At 47.8% G+C, this 15,200-nt stretch overlaps 1 protein-coding gene across 3 annotated transcripts in view; it reads left to right on the top strand.

Moving 5' to 3' along the window:
- Positions 1 to 3,692: 3,692 nt before the first annotated feature.
- Positions 3,693 to 15,200, top strand: part of LOC105278508 (semaphorin-2A) — a 264,773-nt gene continuing 253,265 nt past the window's right edge. For all 3 annotated transcript variants that reach the window (XM_011337653.2, XM_011337655.2, XM_011337650.2), the window contains exon 1: positions 3,693 to 4,638. The gene's annotated coding sequence lies outside the window, so the exon portion shown is untranslated. The remainder of the gene's footprint in view (positions 4,639 to 15,200) is intronic.

Genomic DNA, 15,200 nt, shown 5'->3' with positions numbered 1-15,200 from the left:
ACAACGGCGGAAGTTTCCTCCGTTCCCGTGAAGATTACGCGAATGGATCGGCCGGTCTCTCGCTCGATTCCCATCGGACTGTCCCGATCGCGTGCGCAGATCCTCGTCGATAAAATATCCTTGTGGATATTTTATAGCATCCGCACGACAGAAAGAGTGCGAGAATGCGAGAGAGAGAAAGAAAGAAAGTAACTCGGAATTGCACGTCGCGCAGGAGTATGCGATTTCGATGTAACGTTACTCACCGGATCCCTTCGCGAGATATGGCGGGATCGCCGGGAGATTGCTGCAGAGTTTGATCATCCCTCTCGAACGTCCCTTCCTGATATCAAGCGGGCGAGAAGGTATCGCGCTTAAGCGGCATTTAAATGTCAGCGCATAAGTGCCACGTCGATCGTCGCTCGTCGCGCATTCAATCTCTAGTCGGATTAAAACGCGCGTCGTCGACGACGACGGCTGATAAGAGAGTTTCCACGATGAACGGAAAACGCGCGCTTCGAATTGAGTGTCATCGCGCGCTGATATTACTGATATCACGACGACAGTGACGACAAGAAGGGAGAACAAAAAAATATATTGCCGGGCTACAGAGCGTAGGGATGTGTGTGCATTATGGGGAATTGACGGGGCGTACGTGCTGTCAAAAATCCGTCCCCATCACATGTCGCGACCCATTATCGATCACGCTCCGAGTGGACGTACAATACTCGCCGGTCCGCGACTAACGCTCGAACCTGTCGCTATTATACGTCCGGTGTTTCGCCGGCTGTATTGCGATTATCATGCTCATATACACGGCTCGTATACAACAGCCGCGCGACAACGCGAAGCACCGCCACCGCTCGCTCGTTCGTTCGGTCCGAGCTCTATTGTGGTTCTCGGTACGACATGTTGGTAACGAGCTGATCATTGTTATAACTCACGTTGTCACGTATACATATATATGTATATGCATGCATGCATGCACGGGGCGTGCTGTACATACACCGCGTTTGGCCATCGCGTTTAGTTAAGACATCACTTTGCCGACAGTTTGTTGGACCGAATGGACAAAGCCGGGGGGTGCTGGACAACTAACTTTGTTCACCGTTCGTACGAATACCCATGTGAAATCGATTGGTCTGACCGAACGAGTTATCCTAGTCAAACTTGACGTTCTGCTTATTGCAAGATTCGCAAACACTTTCCTTTTCTCTTATTCCTCTTGCTCTTTTTCTCATTTGTGCAACATCATGTCATGCTATTGTACTTCATTGTTTGAAAAGATCTTGAGATATTTCTGTTTAATATTTCTCGATTGTAATGTTAGAACTTCACGGAAATTCGCTGAAGAATGAAACACAAAAATAGTAACAAGATGTGACGTTCTTCAAACTTAACGTTAACGTTTATTGATCTCATTATGCGACGCTGCATAATGAACGTCTCATTCTCGGGCAAAGCACGTTTCGCGAATGTCAGTTAATTTATCCCATTAGATACATCGGCTTTTTCATAATCGACTTTGAAGGGACAGTTCCTGCATGCGCCAGGACGCTATTAATCGAGCTCGCAGCATTACGTAACGTCAATAACTATTCCGAGCGATTCGACGCAAGCTGAGTGAAGAAGCCGGAGAAACTTGCGTATTTCTCGCAATATCGAAGGGTAACAGCAGACGTGAATAATTAATCGCGAGTTGAGTATGAAGCGAACCACATAAACTTGAGAGAAGCTCGGAAGAGGAGTTAAACGTTCTCCTAATATTCAGTAAATTAGAATCGGTGGTTTTGTGATCAACTGCGTTGTCCGATGATATGACAACGATGACGTCATGTGGATTGAATCAACGGCGACGCCGAGAGTTCCGAAATATCTTCCAGTGGAGGCGTTCTTCCTTTTTGGCTTTATTCTTCTCTTTAAAGGTGTATTAAAATTCCATCCGTTGTCGTCCGCACAGAGATCAAAGCGATAGAACGTTTCTCTCGATGTCTGGTATTACCTGCTGCCTCAGATATTATTACGTGGACGCGCGCGCGCGCGCGTGTGTGTGTGTGTATGCACAAGATACATATTATAAAATATAAATATACTACAAAGATATGACGTAACGTGATATACGTCGCGGCGGGGCATCGCCGAAAGTCCCGCGTACTCATAGCGTAAGCGTTTTATCTCCGCTACGAGCGTATTAAAATTCCATTTACGGAAGTCGCCGTTTGTAACCGAGATCAAAGCTACAAAACACGTATCTGTCTCACGTCGCGACCGCGCGCGCGGCCGGTGTGCGTTTTTCTACCCTTCCGCCACTCTGGGCTCCATCTGAGAGATCATTTCGACAAGAGAACACATAAAATATAAATTAGGATTTATTGGCGAAATTAAAATATATTAACGTCGTTCATCAAGCATTATGGTAAACATCGTGAAGCACTCACGCCCAAGTGCTGTTTCACACACAACGCATACACGCATGCATACACGTCCACCACCAGCGGTAGTTATTTGATTAACGCGGTTATATCTAAACCGCACCGACAGGCGCGCGCGTTGCAGCGCCCGGAATAATACCGAGCTTTTCATTACACACGTTCTGTATGTATGCATGTATATGCGCGCGCGCGTTTGGGATTTTTAATAAAAATGCGATTTATGTACGCGATTACGCTCAACGCGTATCGGCAATCGACTCAATTCTCGATTATTTAATCATTCGGGAAACGCGCGGGTAAGTTGGGGATAAGCGCATTTTCGGCCGGTTCTTTTTCAATAACATACGCGTGAGACGTGGCAGGCTGATCCACTTAGTACTGCGTCTGCGATTACGATGCACTGTAATGGGCACACCGATGTACTCTCCCCCGTAAAGCTGAATCCCTATAACTGGAAACGCTACGAGAACGCGCTACGCGAGCTACGTGAACAAATTAATTTATCATTTCGTAACATTACGGTTAATAGCACCTCGGCGAAATAATGAGTTGCAATAAAGGTGGATTGCGTACCTGGGGAGAACAGTGTGCGAGGAACTGCGTCGAGCAAGAATATAATAGAAACACGATGGGCAAGGAAAATTGGGGACGAATTGTGGGACAGAAAAAGGATGGTGCACCACCGTTTAGAGAAAACGGTGCAAAGAGGAGCACAGAAATAAAAACAGAAATAAAAGAACTTAAAGAACAAATGGAAAAAAAGGTGAAACGATGAATGCAAGAGGAGGAAAGTAAAGAACAGCGAATGCGCAAGGAAGCGACGAGAAGAACGTAGAGAACATAGACGAAACAACCGGATACAGAGCGAAGGGGAGAGAGAGAAACGGACACGCGGGAAAGGGGCGCCAGAGGATGGAAAACGGGGAAACGAACGAACGTGCGAAGCAAGGGGCACGACGGGAAAAGGAAAGAACGCGAAGGTGAGGGAAAGTAGCGGCGGGGTGGACGCGCGGGTGGTGAATCGAGCGAGAAGCGGGCAGATGCGGTGGCCGGTGAATAAGGAGAGACGAAAGGGGGTGAGAGAAAGAGAGAGAGAACGAGAGCAGATGGACGGAGTGACGGAGCGCCCTGCGAGCGAGAGCGCGGGAGGTGGCGTGTGCCACGCGGGGAGGAACGAAAGGACGGGGCGCAACGCCGCATGCGCGCGGCAAGGGTGTATCTTCAGCTTACCCCCTCTCGCCAGTTACCCTCGCACCCCGCGCACGTCGCCCGACTCAGTCACCGGGCCGATTCGCGAGCGGAGGGATTCCGCGCTTTTTCGCTCCGCAACCGTTCGCTCGCTCGCTCTCTGCTACCTTGGCAAGAACCGTTTCCTGCCTGTTTCTTTATCGTGATACGACGGACTTCCGGCCGCGGGAGAAAAGCGCGCGGCGCCAGCGTGCGCAGCGTTCCTGCGCCCTGTCGTTGTCCCGTCTCTCGCGGGGGTGACAGACAGATAGAGGATTCGGCGCGAGGGGGGTGCGAGAGACGTGCGCGCGGGAGTGTGCCCCAGTTTCCGTGCGGTCACATGTGGACGTCGAGCGGTGCAGCACCGCGAGGGAGCGACGCGTCCAAGTTTACACCCTGTCGTGCTGGCCGAGCCGGCGTCGTCGTTCGGGATCAGCGGTGATCGCGTCGAGTGGACCCGTGCCTGCGTGTGCGTGCCAGCGTGCGTGTTAATATCAGTTCCCCAAGGCTCGAGTTCGAGAGATCCCGTCGAGGAACATGAAGCCGTGGCGCAGCCAGATCGGCGACGGAACGGAGCCGACGATGCGCGTCCGATGACGGCCGTCGGTTGTCCGGTGTGAGCGGCTGCGATTTTTCACGCGTTTCGAAATCCCGCAGTACAAACACTGCGCGGATTCCGGTCGTCCCTACGCCAACGACCGGCCGACGTTTCCTAGCGCACGATTATGTTCACGTGACGGTGCTGTGGGGTACGCCGCGGGGTTGCGCTATCCGAGTGCGTGCGAGGGTGCTCAGCGGATATCGGACGCGAGTGGCGGGAGATTCGCACCCGTGTCAGCTCGGCGAACGGACAGCGATTCGGAATCACCGTCGATACTGTGCTCCTGCCCTCTGCGCTAGTTGACGAAATTAATTCGCATCGTGAAACAGGAGGTGTACCTGCAGTAGCTCGTGGTCAGCATTTTGGCCTGGAAAACGCGGAAACGCGAGGATCGATCAAGTAAGCGCTTCAAGGTCGGCACGGAATCTCATATCTGTGTCACGCATATTCATATTGCGAGATTGCACATTCATATAATATAACGATATTTTAAATTCACCGCACCGAATAACAGCGATTTTCTTCTCGAATACCGGACGTTGTCGACGCGACACTATATCTTTTTATACGCTGCAGCTAACGAGCGGGCCTTACAAATACCTATCATGCAGCAACCTTTTTTCATCGGGAGCAATTAACGTTCCCGATGACTGCGAGAGCGCAAAGGTGTGTTCCTGCAATCGTCGCGAGTGCACGAAAAATCATGATTAATCGTTGCAGCATATATTCCGAATTCCTGACGTTCTCCGCGATGCAGTACCATGCAGTTATCGAAGAAAATCGGGAAAATTGCGAAAACTATTCGCTCTGAAATGCGCTTGCATTGCGCTCACGGGCTTAGAATGGTGCTCGCTTTGATGCTACAAAATTTTTGCCAATATTTACGCCTGTGCACCTATATTTTTCCCTGTACATATGTACACATATAGATGCATTCGTCTACCTGTTCGCGGCAGTGTTTGTTATTTCGCGCCTCGCGATACGTGCATCGCGAATAGAGCGAGCGAAATAAAACAATGGCATGACGCTCTCTTCTCTCGCTGTATGATTTTTAAATCGCTCGGCATCAACTCGCACTCGTATCTGCGCGTATAATTCTATTTCACGTATTGGACACGGGGCTGCTGTTAATAAATAACGAGCACCGTAATGCCGTGTGTGAGAGCGTGCTCTGAAATTATCTCTGTTATCAACGACCGATTGACGGCAAATATCCATTCCGCTCGAATATTAGCCGTAAAAATCGTTACGATGATTTCGCGTGCGTTACAAATTTCCGTTGTTGATTGCCGGTCGTGCATCGTTTTAAACGTATCGTCAGAACTCGTCGGAACGGGAGAAAAAGCTATTTTGAGAGGAATATGAGTTTGTCGTACATCTGTCCCGTTTATTGCGTCTGTGTCTACACACACACACATACACACACGTATCTATGTATTAAATAGCTTCTTCCCGGCGCTGTCGCGTCGAAGCATTTCGCACATACGAAATGGCTGGTCTGCGATGCCGGGAAGAAGAATGAACCCAAACTTCTCATGGTGCATCTCCTCGCGCTGTTATCCCACGCGTGTGGGCGACGACGTGCGCCGAGTATTAAGTTATGGAGCTCTTATTACGTCTGTTGCGCCCTTTATACCCCGATATGTGCGTATATACGTGCACGCGACGCCGTATCATAGTTTCAAAATGACCCACTCGCGACGGCGTCCCTAATATATCGTGGCAAATATTTGTTCTCGTGTTCCCGTCGCGCTTATCCTCCGGCGACGTTCTCCCGCTCGCGTAATCCGCGCGTACGTGCAACTAGCTGCGTCTCGGATCAATGACAGATACCTAACGGCCCTTACACACGCGGCATTGCGTTATTGCATTCCGTGGTGTCGAAAAGTGCAGCCTTTTTCACGCCAAAGGACGCCATCAGCTGCGGACATAAAATAAACGCGGGGTTCTTCAATCATTTTTATTTTAGATAGCGTCTCATTTTTGACAAAGTATTACTTGACTCTGAAATTTTTCACAAAATGGAAATCTCGGGTTTCTTTCGCGCATCGTTGTGCTTTCTCAATTGTTCTCTCCGTGCTCGCGAAAGATTATTACTCCACGCGTATTCGTTCTCTCCCATCCTCGTCTCCTTCCGCCCTTCGCGACCTGAATTCTCACTTCGGCGATTACATGCGGGCTACAATGGCCTTTGTCGGCTCTGCGTTTCGGTCCTATTGCTATTCTATCCCTTTTTTAAGAGCGGATAGGGCGAACCCAGGGAATAGAGGTTGACACGGTGCTCGCCCGATTACAAATGTGAAATCGATCTCTCATTGTCGGGGAATCGGTGAGGCACAGCGAGGCCACGCCGTCGCTGCTAAATCGATCCTCGGTAGATACGGCCGAGCCAACGAATGAACCAACGAACGAACCAACGAACGAACCAACGAACGAACCAACGAATGGCCCTTTTCGTTCTCGCGGAAGAACGAAGTCTCGTTAGTCACTCTAGTAATCAAGGCTTCGCTTCGATCTCTGTTCGAATTGCTTCTGGTGCCCTTCTGGCGAAAAAGGGTGGTCGCAAAATCTGTGTAGCTGTCTCGGAAACGTGTTTTACGCAAATCAGTCTTCTCATTCGGATCGCTGAGAATTCAGGTTTCGCGACGAGTCAGATCCGACACGGACCAAAGACAAGTTCAGCGTGTCTCCAAGTTGAAGCACCACCTTGCAGCAACTTGTCGTGGACAAAACGCAACCTTTGGTCGCGAAATCTCGTTTAAGCTTATATTTTCTCGCTTTTCTGAAAACCACACCAGTCCATGAATAATTAAGTTTATGAATAAAAATTGGAATCAGTTCATGAATAAATGGTTCATAAATCATTAAAAGATAATTCAATGTCGTCGAGTTTACTCGCGCAGCAATGTGATCGTAGAGAATTCCGATCGAATAATCGGATGACTCAATTAGCCAGTCGATCGAAGCAATTCACTCGCTGACGAAATTATGAAAGGAATATCTTCGCGTGCGCGTTGCAAATATGCGATATTTGGTCACTGAGGGCTGCGTCAGTGTTGCACACGTACACGTTTCGCATACACGTCAGTACGATAACATCGCGATCAAAGTACGTGCTTTATAATCAGTCGTGTTTTCGATCAGCGTGTTCCCTCTTGGCTCTCACGCGCCAATAACAATCGGGAAGCCGGCAATCTCCAAAGCTCAAACAGACAATCACTTCTAAATACAGTTCGAGGGTGTTTTGATTCGAAACACTCCAACACGGAATTGCTTTGGTCGCGGGGCTATTTATCCAGTGAGCGACTTCAAAGTCGTTCGAAACGTTTACTCATGAGCGCGAAAGCGAGAGGGAGACGGAAAACAGCTGGAAAAAAGGGTAGAGATGTTGGAGGAACGTGAAGAACACGCGAACATGAGAAACAAAGCGGTTAAGGGATGCAGAGACAAAAAATTCAGATTTAGATAAATCTAATCTCAGCGTACCAGGAAAGCAGCAAACGTGAATGCTGATTGTTAAACTCATTATTCATTCAGATTTTAAACTTTATTTCAGGTCGGAATGACATTACGGAGATTAGAAAAATTTTTACGCTCTGCAAACATTCCCTATTCACGTTGCATTTACATCCACGTAAAAGGATTTTACTTGGATCTTGCATCACTGCTGCCATTCGTTCACTCGCTGCTAGTAGTTCCTCTAAGCTTCTTTCGCGACTGCATTTGTTCTCGCGAGAGAGCGGGAGTACTCGTTGTTTCGTATTAAATTTCGGAATTGCCGGAATTCAGTGAAATCTGAATTATACGTGCGCTCGTTTCCTCGGGCCCGGCATCTTCGGATCTCTATTGCGAAAAGTTTGACTGTGGAAATCCAGGAGAGGCGAAGAGGTTTATTTAACAGGAATACCACACAGGGTAGCACAATTGTCGCGGCAGCTCCCGGGTGCAGTTCCCATTGCGTTCCCGCTCGCAAACTCGTCCGTATATGAAAACTGGTGCTCCTGCGTTCTCGTAGATATCGCGAGGTCGTAGGGGTATTGGAAAATAATGAAGAGGATCGGGGGAGGCCTCAGCTTGCGCAGCTGTTGAGTCACCGCGCGGTTCGATGGTGGTCTGTCGATGACAACGAGGTAATTACTTTTCAAACGGCAGACGTGCAAATGAACGGCGGTTTAATCTGTCGATAATATCCCGGGCATCGTTACCGTTTTTATTTCCCTTTCCTCCCCGGTCGCGCCCCGGCAACGGCGCAATGCAGTGCCAGCCGCGTGCACAAATTCTCCGTGCAGATTTAATCCGCTCACAAAGATTGCCCGTGTACGAGCAAAACGAAATAGTTTTTTCACCGCTACCGGATTACATTCTCTTTTTGTCTTTTTCGATCGCGGTCCTCGACACGCAACTATCGCCGGTTAAAACAAACCCCGAAAATTGTCTCTTGACTCGTGTCACGTTCGCGCACGAGTTTTGCTGGATTAAAGAGCCACCGTAAATTCGCCGAATCGAAAGAGTGGGCTCTGTAAAGCGCGATACATCCTCTCGGTTTACGTTTCCTCTCCCGAACGTTAAAAAATCGTGCTCTACTTTTCAGCTCCCATCCGGCTGACATCGCTTTATTCGCAGTTAATGGTCGTCGTCGTGTGACGAGGGAAGGAAGGGGGTGAACTCTCTTAAACCGTTGTACGTTTCTTCACCGTCGTGCACCGACCGAACCGCTGCTGTTATTGCGACACAAGAACAATTTAAGGTCTGGCGTGCGTTCCGATAAATCATGACTTATTGAACGCTCGGCGGCTCACTTTGAAGCCCACCTACATAGGGCGCCACGTCTCCCGGCATCGCTCGTGCACCGTGATACGTCATAAGTCACAGCTGGTAGCACGTTGCGACGACATCATCCCCTGCCCCTGTATCAGGCGCGCGGAAGAGGGCGAGTATTTCGTTGCCGCTCGCCACCCTGCCTTTCCTTCGTGGACTTAGCCCCGGTGGCGGTGGAGTCCGGCCTAGACGTAATAGTCCCATTAACCGGTTCTGTATCTTAGCAACCCAATCCCCGTTTCCCTCGCTCGGTCTCGTTTATTGCGCGCTATGATTGATACTGTAAAATATGGCGTGTGCCCCATGAGCGGCGAGATGCAGGGGTGTGCAGGCGGTGGTTGGCACTGTCGATCTACCCGAGGGGGGCTCGCACTCGATCGCGCGCCAACCGCCGGCTTACCAGTGGACACGAGCGGATTTACAGATGTAAGGGGGTTGGTAGCGCGCCTCTTTTATACGACGGTGTATATACAGACCGCCGAAACATGCCATTTATCCGCACGCCCGGGCATCGGCGGCCGGCGATATTTCTTTTGACCGCCGTGATATAAGAACGGACGGGCGATTAATATCGATGCCGTCGACACGGAGTTCATACATCACGCGAGCACGGCTCTGAGGGGGTCAGGGGTCACCAAGGCCGATTCGGGAAATGATCTAATTACGTGAGAATTCCAGAACGAATCCAAAGACCGCGATACGATCGCGCGTTAGTCTTGCTCGTGACCTTCGGATTTCAGTGTTTGCGTTTCAATGGTTGCGCTGCTATTTGCGCTCGGAATCTTCAAATACACAAGAACGAATCTTGATCGACTATCGCCACGGTTAGGTATTGCTCTCCGTTGCGACTATTAGTTCCTCCACTGCGATCGATGCCGAGGGGGTGAGAACAACTTAATAACGTCGTCAATCGTGACAGACAACTGGGAGAGTGGGAGATCGTTTCGAATGATAACGCACGAGCGGGCAGACCGCGGGCTTCGTTTGCGTTTAGCGTATTGTCCGTGCAAACGAACGACTGTACGGATCGCTCGGCACGACGTGATAGATCGCGAATCGTGCGCCTTTTTTCTCCTCGCTATGGCGTGCCGTCGTGCTTCCCTCTCTCATTCATAAATCACACTCCACGTGGACATTTACCTTGAACCTACTTTCGCCGCGAACAATCATCTCCGCGTCGATCATTAAAAATCGTTCCGGGGGTGCCGCGGCAGGTCATACGGGGATCTCCAAGAGGGTAGCGGCACGACGGAAAGTATGGCGACAGCTTAAACCGATCTCTTCCCGGCTGCACGCGTTACGTGTACGAATATGCTTCTGAAATCCCGGCAGTCGTTGATCAGCCCCTAACACCCGCGCTTCGCGTGGTTATGGGACATCGTGGATAAAAGGGCGTAATGCCTTCTGCGAATGCAGGCCGTTATGTCGCTGCAATATACGGGTAATCCAAATATATTGCGAGACGGCATTCACCAGACGCGGTCGAGATGAGCCAATTTACGGTCTATATTATCTTTCGAGCTTGAACGCAATCTTCCGTTTCAACGAATACATCGTAATCGGATTTATCAATAAAATGAATTTCGGAAACCGGAATTAATTTCGAGAGACACAGATTCATAAACGCGTGACAGGCGATAGAGGAATGGTCGGATTCAAACGAAAAAATTGTTGAGCGGTATATTTTCCGCGAAATTCCACTCCTTTTATGAATTCATAATTCGTGACAGTTTGCTTCATTGTGTCACCGTATATTTTTGCATCAGTCATATTACTTCGCCGCGGATCAGTGCTACAGTATGATTTATGACTTTTGCTAAAGGAGGGAAAACCAGGACGGTTATTTACAAAATGGATCCCGTTGAATAACGACGGAACTCGCGGATGCGGGCCGTACCACGGGAGCGAAGCGTAATACGAACGAAGTAGATTACATGCAAATGAAGAATCGATGCAGATTGTGGACGGCAACTGAAATTGCATTATCCTCTTTGCTATCCGACAAATGCACGTCATCATTCAACGTGTGTAATAGAAGTACATTTCTGCGCGCCACTGATGAACAATGGGAACTGCTTCTTCTCGACCGATATATCACCATAACACCCAGTGATACGCGGACGACTGATAAAACTGATTATTCGTGACCATCATTTCGTCTCCCTAGCTCTTCACTTTTGATATCGTAATCATTTTTCATACGCTTCCACGACGCGGCTAACGACAGCATCGCAAACTGTGGCTCGTAGGAAAATAACGCTCTTATTTCTCTCGACACGCTCATTTGACTGCGTGCATATGACTTTTAATGCATCACTGTTGACATCGATCGATCATCCTTTTACGCCGTTTTATTGCATAATATCTTCGTGGCCGATAACGACGTGCAGGAAATAACCATTTACCGTCATTTAATTCGAAATCGCTTAATCTGATCTGTTATTCAATTACAGTATCAGCAAGTTGGAGAGAACGTTATTAAAGAAACGACTAATCGTCGTGTACGTCGTTCGTAAAAACGCCTAGCGATTTGTTATTCTCGAATCGTCCGGATCTTCCGCATTGCTTAACGGCACGGGGGCGGCGAGGCATTGAAATATTTTTTTTCTTCCTTCGCGGATGTAATTCCCCGTACAAATGGAGGTTGTTCCAGGCGAACTCCCGGGTCACGTCGACGACCTAACTGTCCTGACACTAACCCAACCTTTTATACGAAGGGTTACCGCGCGAAAGTTCGAGAGAGGGGAAGGGGAGAGAATCCATAAGCCATCCGCCCCCGTCCCGACCAGCCATAATGCTCTCTTCGTCTTTCACCCTCTCTTCAGGGCTAGCTGGCGCGCCCGCACCAAGTTGACTATCCCGAATCCTGTCTCCAGCTTCCCAGCTGGGAAAACTCGTACATCGTGCGAGAGAACGCGGTTCCATCTGATATCGCTACACATCTGTCGTTTACATCCAAATAGAATATCTCGTCTTTTTGATACTATATGTGATGTATTATATTCATCATATCTGCATATAAATTGGAAACGCGAATTTGTGCGAATCTGACGTTAACGCCCGTACTGCTGTTCTGTCTCTTTTAATTAATTATTCGTCGTATGAAATATAGAGCACGCGCGCGGAACGGAGTATAAATTTTTGCTAATTAACTAAAAGCGCGGCCGAAATGTATGTAATTACTTGCTATTACTTGTACCTCTTATCAATTAACGAATGACGATCGTTATCTTGAAATAGTCCCACAGTCCAAATGCTCGTCGTGTGAATTAAACTTTTAATAATTACTCTCTCTCTCTCTCTCTCTCTCTCTCTCTCTCTCTCTCTCTCTCTCTGATATCGCTTTGCTTTTATACATATTAACCAATAACCGATATCTCATCCTTTCGGAAACCTCAGAGTAACATTTCGTTTCCGTATATCGACGCTGCGCCGTGTTATTGAATTTTTTTCAGGATCGGTTCAATGTATTTACAGACGGAGTTCATTAATGCACTTTGTTTCTGATGGAAAAACATGTAGGGTGTCTATACTTTTCATCGATAGCGCACTCTATGGAAATAGGATATTGAATCTAACGAGACGAGGTCAATGCTTTAATGAATATGCATCGGCATATGAAAAAAATATCATACGAAAATATGCATTTCCCTGGTGAAAGATCATTTTTCTCAATGTTAGCGAGCACGGCTACCGCGCGAAAATTCCGTATTCAACGGATTATTATTCCTGCTTAAAGTAATAGCCTTCCGATATTATACGACAGAATCGATTCACGTCCCTCTCCACAAGTACGATGTTAAATTAGCTACTCTCTCTATCTATATATGTCTCTGAGATATTTCTGGAATATTTGTTTAATAATATCGCGCTGTAAAGCGTATGGTAATGTTCCTAGCGCGTGACATTAAATTATTCCAGCTTGCAAACTATCGGCCGCTCTCGTGATGCTTTCCTGTGATGAAACAATTAATTTCAGTTCAAGACAATACGCCCTACAATTTTATCTGATTATGTTCCTTAGTCGGGTTTTTATCTCGACGCTTTGTTCGTTCCCTACGTTAAGGACAATTTCGCTGGATTCGGCCAGAACGAGTTCACGCTCCTCTCATAAATCTTTGCCTTTCTCGAGCCTGAGAAGATCTGATTGGCGGCAATTTCCTCCGCGGTCCTTTCGCCATTCGTTCCCTTTCCATCTGCGTTTGACCCTTCCTTCTTCCTTATGCAGAACGATGCAGATTTAAAGTGCTACCGAAATTCCACCATTTGATCAAATTTGATCGCGCATTTTCCGAAATTAGTTATAACATCCCGCCAGGGCTCGCCACTGTAAATATCGCGCAACAGATTTCGGTTTATTCAGCGATCTGCGAAGCACAGACGTAGCGTAATTACGACGCTGTCTTTCTTATCGTGGAAACTTCACGAAAACGCGGTGCATGTCGCGCTCGTAATGAGCTCTCCGTAACGGCTTAAGACGCTACGACGGCTCGGCGAAGAAAGTTAGTTATTTACTCGCCAGCGCTCTGACAGCTCGTTTACGTACGCAACGCTATTTCATTTCCTAGACGTTTCCGGATAGGCACTTTCGCGGGCAAACACATTAAGGCGCGCCCGACTGCTGCTCCAGTTCTCCGGTGGCTCTTTCAGGATACTTGATTTTACGATCTCCCGACCTTCAATCCCGACCTTCCTTCCGCGGACTTAACTTTGCTTGATTGAGCCACCTTTTACAAACACGTTAACTTGCGGGTGACTTAATAATCTACCTCGTAAATCCGCGCTTACGGCTGAACCAATTTTTCAAGCAGACATTTAACGAGGAAGTTTAGGCAGAACATCTTGGAATGTATTAAGTGCCCGTAATGATTTCTCGTTTAAGTTACTATCTTGGATAATTGCTTCAGTTCCACGCATATTTTATCGCAATAATTGATCAGTAATGCGTTTGGTACATCATGCATAGAATGTAACGCACGTGTAAAGATACATTCTCCGATCTCTTTGAATCAAGAAAGATACAGTTGATCATCGAAAATCTATCGACCTTTTGTGAGCTACCGAATTCCTCGCTGAATCTTGTTGGATTTTGCGAAACCTTCCTAGGAAGCTAGCCGAAATTTGCCGGACTTCTCCATACGTCGTCTGACCTCATCTAACCTGGCGCGTGGAAAGATTCGCTCAGCACTCAACCTAGCTGGCAAAGGGGGACAGAAATTTGAGCTGCTCCGTTTCCATCCAAGGAATAATTGTCCGAGATTCTGGTCACGAGTCACCGGAACTGAGAGCCGTAAAGCCGGAACTAATTGAACTGTTGTTAAGGGGAGACGGTCAGAGGTGAGCGCAAGGGTGCTGTAACTCGGGTATTATAGAGATTCTCTGACAGCGTACCACCAAATCCCCGGTGATAGATCCCGTGACACGATGGTCCGCGACGCCCGGAATCATTAATACACTTAGTAAATTCTCGAGACGGAGCATCGGTTACGTTAAAAAAACAGGTCCGATCGTCTGCATGAGCTTCATTAAATCCATATTTAAATCTCATTACTATTTAAATATTATTAATTTAATATATCGCACGCGATAAATATCTTCTTTCTCTTTCTTTGTACATTAATTGCCATTTATTTCTGATTAAACGATCGATACAATAAATAAAATGTATTTAATTTCCACTTCCTCTTCATATCCCATTATCTTCGAAGTTTATATATTTTTCTGCTTTCAAATGATTTTCACGACTGGATATCTCGGATATGTAACACTTGCGGCTCGAGAAGAAAACATTTGAACCGCGTATATCGAGACTGGAAGTTCTCTCATCAACCAGTCGGAAAAAAGCAACGAGGTTGACAGAAATGTGGCGGAGGTGAACCGTGGCATGGTGGATTTTTGTTCCGCGGCCGGAGAAAAACATTCCCCAGCGCGAAACTCTTGATGGCAGGGCGCGATGGGTTGGCTGGCAGCCACCCTCGTGGTCTGGACTCGTCGACGTATGACGGAAACCACGCGTGTATAATATTATTGTTAAGAGTTGGCGCGTTTTACTTTTGAGCGAGGTGATGGAGAGAGAGCTGTTGCATCAAAGATGCAACGCTGAAATAAGGACTAACGAGAGAACCATTTCGCTCTAAATAAAT

The sequence above is a fragment of the Ooceraea biroi genome, chromosome 1 (assembly GCF_003672135.1).
Source record: "Ooceraea biroi isolate clonal line C1 chromosome 1, Obir_v5.4, whole genome shotgun sequence".
Lineage (NCBI taxonomy): Eukaryota > Metazoa > Arthropoda > Insecta > Hymenoptera > Formicidae > Ooceraea > Ooceraea biroi.
The sequence above is the reverse complement of the archived record's forward strand: the minus strand, read 5'-3'. Positions and strand labels throughout refer to the sequence as shown.